This window comes from Rosa chinensis, chromosome 5, assembly GCF_002994745.2.
Source record: "Rosa chinensis cultivar Old Blush chromosome 5, RchiOBHm-V2, whole genome shotgun sequence".
NCBI lineage: Eukaryota > Viridiplantae > Streptophyta > Magnoliopsida > Rosales > Rosaceae > Rosa > Rosa chinensis.
The window spans coordinates 40413454-40425975 of record NC_037092.1 but is presented as its reverse complement, the minus strand read 5'-3'; the positions used below and the strand labels follow the sequence as shown (position 1 = coordinate 40425975).

Below are 12522 nucleotides of genomic sequence, written 5' to 3'. Positions count from 1 at the left end.
GCTGTATTCCTATCTCCCTCTTTCAACCACATTGCCTTGGATCGTTAACTCCAAATAGTTTCCTCCTCTGTCAACATCTCCTGTAACCTGCCATTTCATTCCTGCTTCTCAACATTCATCGCAACATCAAAGGGGGCTTGTAACAGTTCATCTAGCCTCGCCCTAATAGCTCGCATCTCCGTCTGTCGAAAGAGAAAAGTATTACGCTGCCATGTAGCCAACTGCTTCCCTGTCTTCTTAATTTGCTGACAAACCTTTTGCATAGGGTCCCCTTCAGTAGCCCCCTACCATCCATTCTGAACCACAGCCTCACAATCACTATGCCGTGCCCAAAACTCTTCCAACTTGTCTGCGTTACAGAGTCATTACAAATATCAATCAAGAGTGAACTATGATTAGAGGAACTCGGGTGGAGGTGTGTAGTGCGTGAATGCCTGAACAAATCGCGCAACTCCACGTTCCACAGACTGCGGTCTAAATGTTCCTTCGTTTGATGATCAGACCATGTATACAGGCTGTCGTAAAACCCCATATCAATCAGAGAACAATCTGTAATGGCCTTCCGGAAAGCTTGCATCTGCCCAAGCCTCCTAACCCCACCGCCAGACTTCTCATTGCTATCCACAATCTAGTTAAAATCATGATGCGCCTGAAAGCAAGCGCATAATTTAACCCTGAAATGTCATTAGTAGTAAAAGTAAGTAGGGATCGTTCTATTCCGGGGATTGAGGGTACACCTGTCATTATCAAACAATTAAACAATTAAAATTAAAACAAAGTGTAATATTTACAAAGATATAACAAAATATATACATATTTACGAAAAGGGGGGATTTTGTTTTGGGTTTTTCGAAAATAAAACTAAGTTAACAAAACAATTAAAATGCAAAAACATAAAAATACAAATGGAATGAGAGAACAAAGATCAAAACCGAAACTTATGATTAAAATTGATTCAAACCCTAATATTGTTCATCTAAGTCATGAGAAAGGAGTTGATCATGTGAAACATTCGAAAGCAAATGATTTCCCATATTTTACTTTTCAATGCTAATTAACCTAAGCGAAAGCACCTAGATCAATCCTATCAAACATGCATTCAAGCACTAGAAAGCTAGTTAATCATAACATGTTTAACGCATTACACATAGAGAAAGGCTATCAACTCAAGTGTACAACTTAGTATGGAAAAGTCCACCTAATTGCAATCCTCTTCAATTAAATTCGATCTTTGTACAAAACCTTTACTACTTTGATTCAAGTTTACACAAAACGAAAAGTCGATTTCATGTTCTTAAACCTAGCACCAATTATATCGAAACCCTAAGTGTTTGCAACCACATAAGATTAAAATACAAAAGTTATCTATAACGCAAATTTAATTAAACAAACCCACATAAGCAACTCTCGAAGAACAATAATATGAATCTGAAAATTCTCAATTAATCATAAAATTCCAGAAATTAATATTTGTTCAAACACATATGTCAACTAGTTCATAACCAACGAAATTCAAAGCAAAGGTTACAAAGGAGAATCGGATTACACCGTGAGATGGAGATGGTGATGAACGATTGATGTGGTGGTCTCTTGAATCTCGAAAGCAAGCTTCAAGGTTGGAGATGGATGATGGATGCTCACGGCTATGCTTCTTCTCCCTTGGCCTTGCTTGAACTCGTGGAGATGACTAGAGGATGGAGAAACTCACGGCTATGCTAAGAAGATTTTCTGATTTTTTTCTAAAGTGTAAATTGTATGGGAGAGGACCCCTTTTCAACGTCAAAGAGGTGGGTATATATAGGAGCACGGCTAGGGTTCACAAAGCAATCAGAATTTTCCACATAGCTTCAACCAATGATAATTCGCCAAGTAAGCTTGTGATGTGGTCCAACCAATCATAGAATGCCAAGTAAGCCTTGTGATGTGTTCCAACCAATCATAATTCTCTAAAATACCTCCCTAATATTTAATTGCCGAATTTCCTTGAAATTATTCTGATTTTCTTCATGAATTTCGGCCAACATTCCTTTAGGGAATTTAGGGATGAATCTGGACGCCTTTTGAGATTTTCCTTGGTGCACACATATTTTCCTTCCATAAATATCTCCCTTGAATCTCTCTTTGCGTCATCTCCTTGATTATTTCTGATTTTCACGTTGGCAATCACACCAATTTACTCCTCCAACAATATTTCTTTCCATAAAAATCTCCCAAGAAAATCTCTCCTTGAAATCCTCAATCAATCATCTTCAATTCCCACGTTGTCACCTTATTTTTCCTTAAGTATTACACGGCAAATTTAATCCCCAAGGAAAATATATTTTCCTTTTTTAAAAAAAAAAACTCTTCCTTGATTCTCTCCTTGCCATGTCATCTTCATGAAGCTTCTCTTTCCATTTATGAACTCAATTCAGCTTATTTATTCCAAAGACCTGAAAATAGAAGCTTTCTAAAATAAGAAATGGAAACTTTCCTAAACTAAAATAGAAACTTTCTAAAATTAGAAAATAGAAACTACAAAACGGAAACTTTCTACAATTAGGGACTTTCCCATTCGAAGAATGGAAACTTTCCTAAACAGAGTTTTATTAAGGAAATAACGCAGAAAATATAGGGAAATAACAGTTAAAACGTCGCATTAAAATGCTCCTATCAAATCACCGCATAGCAGCCACGATAGATTTATCTCCGCCGCCAACTGCCGCATCAGAGCCCAAGTTGCCCTTCTGTCCCCGGTTTGAGCGAAACCATATATACCCGTAAGCCTTCATTCATCAGGTGAGCCTCTTACCCCCACAGTCACATCGACATGCCGTATGGAATAGTTTCTCACGTTGACTGGAGCATCATTTTGCCATAACAGTGCCACACCCCTCGAACCATTCCTTTTAGGATACCCCAAACACTAGTCAAACCCGACCATGATTCTCAAAGTTTCCCGTTGCCTTTTATCACAGAGAGTCTCGGAGAGGAAGAGAATGCGAGGTTTCTCTTGCCTGATTAAATCGATCAACGCTCTGCGTCAATAGCACTGCAATGCCTCTGCAATTCCAGGTGAGAATGCGGTAAGCCATCACAGCCTTGTACGCCGCTGTCGTGGCGATACTCAGAGCGCCGTTGCGACTCTGCTAGGGTTTTTTCTCACGTCGAGACTTTATTTTTTTGTCTCATGAATATGCTTATGAGAGACTGTAACTTATTCAAGGCATTCTGATTTTAATCATGCATTAGTTCCAATATATAGTGTAGGGAAATAGTTTATAAACTATATCGAAAACATGCTTAGAATATGAACATACATCAATTAACTCTTTACGGGGCCCCTGCAGCTCATCATTATTGCTCCTTTCCTTGAAAATCAGTGCATTGTATAATTCTGACAGATCAGTAAGCTCCTGCACCTTCTCCTTTAACATTTGTTCAAGTGCTTTAACATTCTTCTGGGCCTCAAAATCCTCATTCACTGCCTGTTTGGCTTGGAGCTGGTCTTTCAATTCAATTATTTCTGAGTGAAGCTTCTCATTTTCTCTCTGCAATTACCAATAAAACGCAAGAAATATCAGAGATTTATTTATCCAAATCTCAAAGTTCCGAAATGAAAATAGACTACAAACCTTTCTCTTTTCTGCCAGTGCTATCAAATTTTCTGCGTTCTTCTGCTCTCTCATTCTTACATAAATAACCACAGTATTAGCTCATATCAATTAACATATGCCGAGAATATAAGCCGATCATATTTTGGCCTTTAGATTACCCAAAGGAGAGAACTAAACAAATAAATGATAAGAAAAATGATGTATACTTACACTAGAAAACAAAGTAGAGCATTACTAAAAATGGAACTTGAAAATGAGGTTGGCGTTGCACCACCCTATGGTACCTTCTCACTAACTCAATCTAAATCCTACTAGAACAATTTTTTTCTGATTCATTATATTTTCATCGAATATCAGATAAGTGGACAAGAAAAAAAGTTGGAGGAAACTTCATTGGTGTTTTTGATTCTTTCACGTCATTTCTCCTAGTTACCATTCTCTCCTCCCTCTGAAAATTTGATTCCCAGTGAAGGCACACAATAGTCCACAAACTATATTCCAAATCCGAGTGCGTATGAACGAATATCATATACAAGCCAGAAATATATGTGAGTAGTAAAATCATTATAACATCCCAATAGAGTCTAAGTTCGTTGCAACAGTATGATTACCATATGCTGTAGCTCCTTGCGGCAGTGCTCCAGCTCATTCTTTTTCATATCAATCTGATTCTCCAATTCAACATTCTTTAGTTGAAGCTGATGCTTTTCTCTCTGCCATAGCTGAATCATGAAAAATAAAAATTAATCTCAAAGTTTCATGTACACATGTGATTGCTCCAACCTAGGCCTGACATTTAAACTCGTAACCCGCAAACCCGCACGCTAAAAACCCACACAAACCCGTCTGTTTATTAACGAGTTTTGCGCGTTAAACCCATTGGAACCCGTTAACTCAAAACCCTTCTCGAAACCCATTTCCCATTACCCATACTGGTTCCCCATTTTTTTATTTTTGTTTTCAATTAGGGCATTTTTATAATTTTTCTTATTCCCCATGAGGATCCGACAGTTGGATATTTGTATAATTGTGAAAAGACGATTCAAAAGGAGATCCGTGAGGATTCAACTGTTGGATCGTCGTATAATTTTGTGAGGATGATTCTAAAGGCGATCTGGAACGATTCAACCGTTGGATCTTCACATAATTTTGAGAGGATAATCCTAAGGGCAATCCATGAGGATCCGACCATTGGATCTTCGTATAATAGTGAAAAGATGATTCAAAAGGCAATCCGTGAGTATCCGACCGTTGGATAGTCATATAATTTTGTAAAGATGATTCTAAGGGCGATTCAGGACGATCTAACCGTTGGATATTCGTATAATTTTGAGAAGATGAACCTAAGGGTGTTCTGTGAGGATTTGACTGTTGGATCATCGTATAAATCGATAAAGATGACCCTCTAGGTGATCAGACCGTTGGATCTTCGTATAATTTTGAGAGGATGAACCTAAGGGCGATCCGTGAGAATCCGACCGTTGGATCATCGTATAAATCTGTAAAGATGATCCTCTAAGTGATCCGACCGTTGGATCTTCATATAATTTTGAGAGGATGAACCTAAGGGTGATCTATGATGATCCGACCGTTGGCTCGTCGTATAAATTGGTAAAGATGATCCTCTAGGTGATCTGTGAGGATCCGATCGTTGGATCGTCGTATAATTGTGATTTGTGAATTATTTTTTGGCAAAAAAGGAAAGAATAAAAAATCTAAAAAGATAGAAAATAAAAATATTCAAAATAGAAAACCAAAAAAGTTCATATAGAGAAAATGGCAAATGCGGGGTTATATACATAAGTTTTAATTTGTTTAGTTGCTTTGATAAAAAGTTAAAAATAAAAAAAATAAAAAATGTTTACGGGTTCCAACGGATAACCTGCAAACCCGCTGGGTTTAGCCCTCGAAATCCGTTAAGCTAACGGGTTCTTACCGGGTTGACCCGTTAAGAACTTGGCCCGTTAAGAACCTGCAAGGTACTCGCACGTTGCCAGTCCTACTCCAACCAACCAAATTACCAAGTAAAAGAAAACAAAGTACAGCAAACCTTTCTCTCTTCTGTGAATGCCTTGACGTAGCCATGTACATTATTGCAAAACTTTCTATTATAATAATAATAAGTAGACTCCAAACACACCCTATGGGTGTGAATAATTACATGGGAAGTTATTCCGCAGAATGTGGAGAAAATTGCTGTAAATATTTTGTTTTTGATTTTTAATTTTGTTTTGTTTTTCTTTTATTTGTGAATTGACCATTTTGTCTTTCTGAAATATTTGAGTTCAAATGTTTTTTAATATTTGAGTCTTTGAGAGATATTTTGATAAAAAATTTCAATTTTGGAGAGCAAGCTCTATTCTCTTACTAATAGTATAGATAATAATAATCATAATGATAATGATAATAATTCAATAACCCGAAGTCTTGAATCTCTCTTCCCCTGCAAAGTCAACCTCCAGAAAACCCTGCAATTGAGTCCTCTGAACTATTCCTCCATTGCCATGCTAAATCATAGCCTAGTTTGGAAGCCACTCTCGACTTGGCCAAGTGATGCAGTCGAACCAGTCCTCAAAATGACGTCGTTTCGGCTCTTGTCAGGGGCATCGCGTAGGCTTCTGAAGCCTCCTTCACTCTCTCGCTCCCATCTCTCTGCTGCAGTCTCTACCTATCCCCCAACCACCAAACCCAGCCCTAAAGAAACGCCTTTCATTCCATTTCATCTCAGGCACCGTTGGATTCCCAGTTATCATCTTGATTCTGATCCCAGGATCGCAGCCCACATATGCACTTCATCGAACAAGGACGACAATCGGGTCAGCGATGACCCGAAAGCCCAAGCTTCTTGGATCGACGCTTATTTGCCTACGCAGGCCCGCCCTTATGCTAAGCTGGCTCGCCTCGACAAGCCCATTGGCACCTGGTTGCTTGCTTGGCCTTGTATGTGGTAAGTAATGCTTCAATTTTTAACACTCTACTTAATTTTACTGCATTGTTTGGTTGAATTCATAGCAATTTGGCTTTTTTTTTTAAGAAGATTGCAATTTGGCTTAGTCGAACTAAAAAGGAAGCAACTTATTCTTTTTTACTACATTTGGAGTGATAGCAGTAATTTTAATTTTTGCTGCATTAATTTTGTTGAAGAGTTGAAGTGATAGCAATTTGGCTTGGTTGAACTAAAAGGTTAGGCGTTTTTTTTTTTTAATTAGTGCGTTGTTTGATTCAAGTGATAGCAATTTGGCTTCGTTGAACTAAGAAGTTAAGGCGGTTTTGGTTAAAATTAATGGTCTGAGATACATTCATGTTGGTTTACATGCATGTTGGTTTGTGCAGGTCAATAACATTGGCAGCAAGTCCAGGACACCTTAATATCGATGTTGACACTACTTGGATGTTGGGCTTTTTTTTTAAGAGGCGCCGCATGTACCATAAATGATATCCTTGATCGAGATATTGACGCCATGGTAATATTTATTGGCCATGCACTTCTTTTGAGTTTGACTACCCTCTTGTGTTGGCGACTGCTGCCTGAGTACATTATCGATTTTCCTCGTAGACATGGTGGTGTGCGTATGAATATATTAGAATTTTGAGTGGCATTGGGATCAATTGTTAGTTGCTAAGCTGTTTTTTTAATTTGAAACGCTTAGGCCTCGTTTGGTTCATGGAAAGGAAAGTAATTCCTTTATCTTTTCCATGAGAAGGGAAATGAAATTTCCCAACAACTTTTCATTCCGATGTTTGGGTAATGTAAGGAAAGTTGTTAAAAAGTTTGTAAATAATATAATAAAATAATATGTTATGAGTCATAAATGTAAGTAAAGAAGGGGGGAAAGTGATTCCTTTGAGATTTGTAAGGAACCGCTTTCCCCCTTATTTTCCCTTCCTTTAGGAAACGATTTCCTTTCCTTTTGCATCCCTAAAGCGATTTCCTTTCCTTTTGCATCCCAAACACAGGAAAGGAACACGTTTCCTATCCTAACGCTTACTTTCCCCAAACCAAACGTGGCCTTAATGCCTGGGGAATGCTAAATCAAATGACTGATATGGAAATTGAAGGGAAAAATTGCAGGGTTTAAAAGTTCAAAACCTTTTGTTTCTCTAGACATGAACTTGTTTGTAACTTTCTCTTATCAAATGGCTGTAATTCAGGTGGAACGTACAAAGTTGCGGCCAATTGCGAGTGGTCTTTTAACACCTTTTCAAGGGTTGTGTTTTCTCGGATTTCAATTGCTTTTTGTTCTTGGGACTCTCCTCCAACTGAATAATTATAGGTTAGTACCTCACTTTTGGGTCTTGGAATTCCTCATTTTTAGTCTTTAAATTTGGATAAGTCTCCAGTAACTCTGAACATATGAAGGGTGGGATATTGTATTGATATTGACAGCCGTGTTTTGGGGGCTTCGTCTTTGTTGCTATTTTTCTCCTATCCCCTCATGAAAAGGTTGACATTCTGGGTAAGGAAACCTTGGTTTTATTATTATTATTATTATTATTTATAATTAACCTGAAGTAAGCCTTGGACTGTAGTTCATGATAATTGACCAAGTGATTGATAAATAGTATGATATTTTCTACAGCCTCAAGCATACCTAGGTTTGACCTTTAACTGGGGAGCTTTGTTAGGATGGGCTGCAATTAAAGGGAGCATTGATCCAGCTATAGTACTTCCATTGTACATTTCTGGAGTATTTTGGACACTTGTGTATGATACGATATATGCACATCAGGTACCACAATAAGTACTGAATATATGCACTATCGTTTTCTTCCCCCTCTTCTTGATAGTTTATTTTCTAAAGAACATGTTACTATCTTATTGTCCAAATAAAAAAAGAAAAACAAAACGTCATTAGCCTCTAGTCGAGTTTCCAGAATATGGAGATACCTATGAAAATAAATAGAATCTTTCTTGTACTTAGATATGGAATATGTAGGAGTAACATAACTTTTTCATTACAGTGTAATAAAAGATGTTTATTTCCATGCTTGCAGGATAAAGAAGATGATCTGAAGATTGGTGTCAAATCTACCGCTTTGAAGTTTGGTGATTCAACAAAGGAGTGGATTACTGGGTTTGGAATCCTGTGCATCAGTAGTCTTGCCCTCAGTGGATATATTGCCGAAATTGGTTTTCCCATCCTTTCTTTCTTTTTATATATAATTTATAGGTATATTTTTTAATTACTGTTATTGGAACCTCAGCCTAATCTTTCTTTTTCTTTCTGCTCCCACGCCCAAAATGTCAACCATGGAATAGGCTGGCCATATTATGCACTTCTGGCAGTTGCATCTGGACAATTAGCTTGGCAGATATGGACGGTTGACCTTTCATCTAGGCTTGATTGCAATAGAAAGTATGTATCATTGTAACTGGATATCTATTTCATTTGCTAATTTGAAAGGTGGAGAGGTGTGCGGTTTACTTATGATGGTTTCCAATGGATTATTGTGTGGCGGTTCTTCTGTCTCTGAAAGAGAAAATATTATGGTGGAAAATGATTCCTTGTTTAGTTTTGAACACTAAAACTTGGCTTAGCATTCTCTCGTCTTGGTTATAGGTTTGTGTCGAACAAGTGGTTTGGTGCTATTATTTGCAGTGGAATCTTATTGGGAAGACTTTCATCATAGAAGTAAGGTTACATTTAGAATTTTTACTCGAGTCCTTTATACTCCTAGTATGCCCTCTTCTCTTAACTACAGTTCTTCGTCTATTGCTTGGAATGTGCATGACAGCATTATTTATATGGCCAAAGTTCAGATGATTTATGGGGTCATGCTAGTTGAATTTGCAAGGAAGATCCCCAAACAGAGGTAGCAAAACCATTGCTATGCAGCGTTCAAATTGCAAGGATTTGTATATCACATCTTTAGTCGTCAAGAACTGAGATACATATACTTCAAACTACCCTTTAGTTTAACACTGGAGATACATATACTTCAAACTAGAGTGATAGACCCTTTCCTTGGGGGTGTTTGAAACTACCCTTTAGTAATATTGTACTGTTTTCCATTGTTGTATTATCATGCTTTCAGTAGTTGAGGATATTGTTGTAATTAAGATCATGCTGATTTTTAAGGGATCCCTCTTCTTAACTATTTATAACTAATTTCAGTACTTTGGTCTTATGCTTATTGACTAACACTAGGATAATGCCGTCTTACCATAACTTCCCTAAGAAAAAAAAGAGAGAAGGAAAACATGAACGGTAGAAATCTCTGTTAGCTCAGGTGGTAGAGCACGCCCTTGCCCTTTGTGCCTAGGCTGTGAGGTCTCTCAGTTAGATGGTTAGTTCAATATGCTCATCAGCGGCTCAGCGCCTTACCCTGAGATGTGGATTGTCCAGCACATTAGTGTGATGTACTTCTTCAGTGAAGTCTTCATTAAGGGGGGGGGGAAAATTGCCGAAGAATTTATAACAAAATGTCACCTTTATAGTGTATACCAAGCGCAGGCACCTGTAAAAGTCACTTTTAGCACAGTATGAGACATATATTCAGGACTTGGCCAGAAATGTGGATCTCTATGCAGGGCAGAAAATCTGCAACTATGCTTTACAACAATTATTCGACTTTGATTTTTATGTAATCGTACAGGCCGACCATAAAAAGGAAAGGGAAAACATCACAAATGGTGTATGAACTTTAGGCGATTCTACACTTTGGTGTACCAACTTTCATAACTATCAGAATGGTGTATCAAGTTTGCTCAAATATTTCATTTTGGTGTACACCGTTAAATTTTCCGTTATCTTTACCAAAAAAAAAACTGACAAAACTAAAGGAAAGATAACTGAATTTTTTTTTTTTGGCCAAGATAACGGAAAATTTAACGACATACACTAAAATGAAAGATTTGAGCAAACTTGATACACCATTCTGATAGTTATGAAAGTTGGTACACCAAAATGTAGAATCGCCTAAAGTTCATACACCATTTGTGAAGATATCCCAAAAGGAAATGATTACTAGCGGCTTCCCCACTCAATCAGCACAATGGGAATTCTCAACCTCGGAATTTAAACAAATTTTGGTAGACTAGGTACCACACCTTCTTTCTGTGATATAAGCACCTCTTAAATGTGCAAGTTACACCTTGTTTCCTGTACTTTGTAATTAAATTCTACAGAATTTTGATATCAAGACTTGATGTATTCTAACACACTTTGTGTAATATCTTCAAGAAAGGAAACAAAACCCATAATGCTTGTTATACCACTTCCGTCAACGTCTTGTTCCTCGATGAGATAGTTTTCAAAAGCTGTGGCATCGTCCTGCCCTCCTCTGATAAATATGAGTTTAGGGGTAATACATCTCTCTTGCTTTAATTTGTTGATCTCAGTCCGCAGCAAACCTTTTTTTTTTTTTTTTTTTCAGAATAGAAAATAACCATTAATCAACAAAGCTTACATTGGGGGGGACATGAACCAAAACCCCAAGAAACAGCGGTTACAGAGACCATTAGGCCAAAGGGCCCGAACTATTTCCATGGCTACGTTGAGCATATAAACCCGAAAATTCCAGTAAAACCTCGTAATCAACCGCGAAGAAGACAGTGTCCTCTTTAACACTGTGTCCGAAAGTGCTAGACCACGTGTAAAGGATCGCTTATCAGCAAATCGACCACAAAAGTAAACCAGAGTTGAACAAAATCGTCCTCGTCCTCGGGAATGACACCATTTACATGGCATAACACCTAGACCAATTCCTAGCTCAAGAGAGTAGGAAACCAACCCTAGCTCAGTAGAGTAGGGACTTATTAAACCTAAACAAACCAAACTAAAAACCCTAACTAAAACCAAACTAAAAACTCTAACTAAAACCAAACGACACCAAAGCCCAAAGATAGGGGCCCGACCCAGACCCCACTTCCCCCAACAGCAACCAAGCACTGCAGACAATCAATCCCACCACCGACAAACACCATCGTCATCACCCCACTGCCTCGCCATCACCCCACTGCCTCGCCACTACCTCTCCACGCCCAAGTCGAAGTTGACCAGCTTCAGTTCTGCTGCACCGCCAGCCCGCCTGCAAATCCCATGTTTTCCTACCACCGGAAACATCACCGGCTGCCCCTGCTTTACGTCGAGATCCCTCCATCCCACCATCAATCTCAGACCGCCAACAAGGAGACTCATCCTTACCACCATCCACCATCCTCGGATCGAACTCTAGCAACCCAAACCAGATCGCTATCTGCCGATCTGATCTGCGCGCCACAGATTCCAACGATGCAGCCACACCCCTATCGCCATTCGGTGACGTCGTATCACGCGCCACCCAATCGGTCCACGTACCAGACTCCGAGCTCCACACCACCAGCCACCCCTTCCTCTCCCTGGCAACAACCCCAAGCGTTCTAACCAGCGAAGCATCTGCCACGTTGCCATTCCATCGACTGGACGAATCACCGAACATGAGGTCCCCGTTGGCCCGTCCGCCGCCGCTGCCGCAAGGCCGTGCCGTCGGATAGGGCATGAGCCTTGACTAAAGAGACCTAGATGGGCGGCGCTGTAGGTCAGAGAAAACTTATTCCACTGTAACAAAACTCCAGTCCGCAACAAACCTAAAAACATCTTGTATTAGAAGTGAAGCAAACAATCTTCCATGTGATGTCCTATTTCATCATGATATTTTCATGTACGTCATTAACAGTCTCCATATCATTATCTCTATCTATAATTTCAAGCAAATTGCCAAAGTTCTGTCTTAATCCACTTTTTACCTACTAGTTAGGCCAACACATGGAGATGAATAAATAATTAAAACAAATAATAGGGCACAGATCAGTAAGTTTCGAGATATTGAACAAACAATAGGAGGATCATCCGTAAATGTTGGAGTAAATGCAGTTATTAGCAGTCATCGGGCCATGAACCCCCATTGTTATGCTAAAGGGGTTAAGGCCAACCAAGGACATATT

At 38.8% G+C, this 12522-nt stretch overlaps 1 pseudogene; it reads left to right on the top strand.

Moving 5' to 3' along the window:
• The first annotated feature begins 6006 nt into the window (after positions 1-6006).
• LOC112202555 lies at positions 6007-9702 on the top strand (annotated as a pseudogene).
• The last annotated feature ends 2820 nt before the right edge of the window (positions 9703-12522 follow it).